Below are 4,953 nucleotides of genomic sequence, written 5' to 3'. Positions count from 1 at the left end.
ATACACATCAGCATTGGGTACAAATCTAATCAGGCTCTAGGACTTTTGGAAGTATGCTTAATTCCTATGTTACATTTAACGTAATCCACTGCTCACATACAGTGGATGAGACCATTTTGTCTAAGCATTTATTATACTATCAAAGAACATCAAGTGACTAGGGCAGGTCTATGTGATGTCATGATGTCACGTGGTTTTATTGCAATGCTCCTATGGTAACGTTTTGTATAGCCAGGATATTTTTATGGGACACCTTGGGACGAGCTGGGCCCAAGGTGGGTGCCTATGTTGCCTTATGAAAATCCGTCTCTGGTTCACAGATATTGGTGACAGTTGCAGAGAGGGGTCGAGTGGTACAGCTGGCAGTGATTTGTCTTGTCAGAAATAGAGGGTCAGAGTGAAACATAAAGGAAGATGTTAGGAGCTGACTGGCTGGTACTTTATCACTTTCCACTTTAACACTTTTCAAGGCTTAGTACATCTGCCCAGTGTCATCCATGAACAACCATGGTGTTGTGAGGATGTTTCAGAGTAAGGAAGTAGCCAGTGCCCGGATCAACGGTATGTTTTGGCACCCCCCTAACATTTCTATGAGAAGGAAAAATTACTTACACATGATGTCACACAAACTGTAGTGCCCATTACAGAATATGCCACACATCGTATCGCCCATTACACCTTATAACCCACACCATAATGCCTAGTAGGCATTATGCCACACACCGTAATGCTTAAGTAACTTCATGCCACACAGTGTAATGCCCATTGCACATGCCACACATCATAATGCTTAAATCACTTTTATGCCACACTGTAATGCTCATTACACATGATGCCATCCAATCCCCGCAGGCTCTTCGCCACCTTCAATTCCTTGCTCCCCCCCCCTCCTCCAGCTCTTCCGTCCTCCATCGTAGCCACTGATTTTGCTACCTACTTTTCATCCAAAATCTCCTCTCTCAGGACTGCCATCACTGCTGCCATGACCTCACCCTCTCCCTCCTCCCCTCCTACATCTCCACTCCCCTCCTTCCAACCCCTGTCCTCATTTTACCCCACCACTGCTGCTGAAGTCCACTCTATCCTTCAATCCGCTTCTCCCTCCACCTGCCCGCTCGATCCTACCCCCTCCAATATTATCCGTCGTCTCAGTCCGTCAGTCTGCTCTCACCTGGCTCACCTCTTTAATCTTTCCCTATCGTCTGGGATCTTCCCTTCCTCCTTCAAACACGCTCTTGTCTCCCCAATTCTCAAAAAACCAAATCTGGACCCCAACTCTCCATCCAACTACAGGCCCATCTCCCTCCTCCCTTTTGCCTCCAAGCTCCTAGAACCTCTGACCTATAATCGTCTCCTAAGCCACCTTACTGCTAACTCCATTCTAGACCCCCTCCAATCCGGGTTCCGCCCTTTACATTCCACTGAAACTGCCCTGACCAAAGTCACTAACGATTTACTATCGGCTAAATCCAAAGGCCTCTTCTCTATCCTCATCCAGCTTGATCTGTCGGCAGCCTTTGACACTGTTGACCACCCTCTCCTGCTCAACACCCTCCGCTCCTTTGGCATCACTGGCACGGTCTTCTCCTGGTTCACCTCATACCTCTCCGATCGCTCCTTCTCCGTCTCCACTCCGAGCTCCTCCTCTCCTACTTCCCCGCAGCCAGTCGGTGTTCCCTAAGGGTCAGTCCTTGGCCCTCTCCTCTTCTCCCTCTACACCACCTCTCTGGGCACCCTCATCAGCTCCTATGGTTTTCATTACCACCTTTATGCTGATGATACCCTAATCTATCTCTCCTCCCCCGACCTATCCCCATCACTCCTGTCCAAGGTCTCAGAATGCCTCACGGCCATCTCAGCCTGGATGACCCAACGCTTCCTGAAACTAAACATGGCTAAAACTGAACTTCTAATCTTCCATCCCCCGAACATCCCCTCTTCTCCCACTATTTCCATCAGCATTGGTGAAACCAAGATCACCTCCACCGACCAAACGCGCTGCCTCGGTGTCATCATTGACTCCTCCCTCTCTTTCACCCCCCACATTCGTGCTCTCTCACAGTCTTGCCGCTTTCACCTATGCAACATCTCACGCATCAGACCATTCCTCTCCACTGACGCGACCAAAATTCTCATTCACTCTCTTGTCATCTCCCGCCTTGACTACTGCAACATCCTTCTCTCTGGGCTACCTCTCACCCGCCTCGCACCTCTCCAAACCATTCTTAACGCTGCTGCTAGGCTCATCTTCCTGTCCCGCCGCTCTACCTCCGCCTCCCCCCTCTGTCTATCTTTTCACTGGCTCCCCATTCCTTTCAGAGTTCTCTTTAAACTCCTCACCACCACCTACAAGGCTCTCTCCTCCTCCACCGCTCCTTACCTCTCTTCACTGATCTCTATCCACACTCCCCCCGTCCTCTTCGCTCCATCGCTGATCGCCGACTGACCTCTCACCTAATCACCTCCTCCCACTCCCGTGTCCAAGACTTCTCTCGCGCTGCCCCCCTGCACTGGAACAACCTCCCGCCACCCATCAGGCTTTCTGATTCCCTTACCTCCTTCAAGCGCTCCCTCAAAACCCACTTTTTTCGACTAGCCTATCCCTCCTCCTAACCTCCTTTGATCCTTCTATCCTGCCTCCGTTCCTACTTATCCTATTGTATTTCGTTCGTCCACCCACCTATTTTTAGTATGTTAACTCTTATGAGTAGGGTCCTCCTGCCTCACGTACTCACCCTACCTCTTTACCTCACCTGTTCTCCTTTCCTGTTCTTCTCTTCCTCTGCTTCATCTTCAGTCTCCTCGACAAGTTTGACACCTACTTCTGAACTGATGCTGATTTTATTTCTACCAGCTATACCCCTATTCATACTGTATTTTTCAACACACCCTGTACGTTCCCTTGTCATTTGTTTTTTGTTTGCTATGTACGGCGCTGCGGACACTTTGCGGCGCCTTATAAATAAACATACTACTACTACTACATGCCACAAACCGTAATGCTTTAGGGTAACACTATACATGCAATGGCGTAATTATTCATTTTGCACCCCCCGTGGCATTTTAGTGCCACTTACACATAATGCACCCTGTAGTGCTGCTTACACACATAATGCCCCTGTAGTGTCACATACACTTATAATGCCCCCCAGCAGTGCCCCATTACACACATAATGGTCCCAGTAGTGTCACTTCCATATATAATGCCCCCCTGTAGTGCCACTGCCTTTCACACATAATGCCCCCACTAGTGCTGCTTACACATATAAGGCCCCCCACTAGTGCTGCTTAAATGCATAATGCCCCTGAGGTGCCACTTACCTATATTCTGGTTGCCAGGAGTTCCATGCTCGTTGCAAGGGGTTTCATGTCTGTTGCTAAGGGCGATTACATGCCTGTTGCCAAGGGGAATTACATGCCTATTGCCATAGGGGGTTATATGCTCTTTGCCAGGGGTTCCATGCTCGTTGCCAGGAGGGAATTACATGCCTGCTGCCAAGGGAGATTACATGCTTGTTGCCATAAGGGGTTTACATGCCTGTTGCCATAGGGGTTTACATGCTTGTTGTCATTAGTACATGCCTGTGGCTGCGGCTCACCTGCTTCTCTCCTTCTCTCTGCTGGTGGGGTGCAAGGGGAACGGGAGCTGGGAGGCCGCTAGAAGGCCCTGGGAGGTTATGTGCACGCATGCGCAGCAGCCCTTCCACGGCCATTTTGGATTTGCCCAGCCAGCCCATGGGGGAGCGCGGCCGGCCCGGTTTCCCAGCTGGCCAATCTGCCCCTGATTATACCTAAATAGAAAAATATAAAAGACAGTCTTGAGTGCTAATTTCCATGTTAAAGATTTTCCAAGATAATGAATTATCACACTGTTACACTAAGAATATAAAATTAGAATAGGAACAAAATGCAAACAGATCTAGTAACTATAATTAACTTTCGACATCTCATTTGTATGACTGACTTTGTTTTTCAAGGACAAGCACTTAAATGCATGACTTGCAGTGCATGACTGGGTTGTTTTATTATGTGGATTTTGGCACTTTTTAAAAAATTGTTTTGTTTATAGACACAGTAATCCTGTGTATTCAAGTTCATAAAAGCTTTCTTGTGTTATTTCAGACCCTACTCATCAATATCCCTTCCTACATTTTAAAATCAGAATCAGATTCAGCTTTTTTGGCCAGGTATACTTGCGTATATTTGGAATTTGATTTGGATTGCTGTGCAACAGCCAGTTAGGTACAGTTAGATAGTGACAGTACAGATATACATAACACATCCAGGTATATGCTAGATATACTCTGGGGATTATAGACGCAGGGAACTTTTACCCGCCGAGCTGCACAGCGCCTAGGCAGCCATCAGCGGTGTCAATGGTCATTGCAGCAGCCAGATAGGTAACAATATAAGCAGAGACAGTACAGTTATCACACCAGGAACACCTACCCGCCGAGCTGCACAGAGCATAGGCGGCACCACTGGTCATTGCAGCCGCCAAGTAGGCAGCAATACAAGCAGAGACAGTACTGTTATCTCACAGGGAACATATACATGATCATATACCCGCCCAGCTGCACAGCACCTAGGTCAGGGCTGGGCAACACCGGCCCTCCAGATGTTGATGAACTAGACATGCCTTGCATCAGTTTCAGCATGGCCACATAGCAAAACTAATGCAAAGCATCCTGGGATGTGTAGTTCACTAACATCTGGAGGGCCAGTGTTGTCCAGCCCTGGCCTAGGTAGCCAACAGTGGTGCCACTGGTTGCCGCAACAGCCAGGCAGGCAACCATACAAGCAGATAGTACAGTTATCACTCAGGGGACACATACCAGCTGATCTGCACAGTGCCTAGGCATCAGTGGCAACAGCCAGGTAGGTAACAGATATGCAGTGACAGTACAGATACAGATTGCTATGCAATGTACTAGACAGGGTAGACAAGGCGGT

The sequence above is a fragment of the Crinia signifera genome, chromosome 5 (genome assembly GCF_055691185.1).
Source record: "Crinia signifera chromosome 5, ASM5569118v1, whole genome shotgun sequence".
NCBI lineage: Eukaryota > Metazoa > Chordata > Amphibia > Anura > Myobatrachidae > Crinia > Crinia signifera.
The sequence above is the reverse complement of the archived record's forward strand: the minus strand, read 5'-3'. Positions refer to the sequence as shown.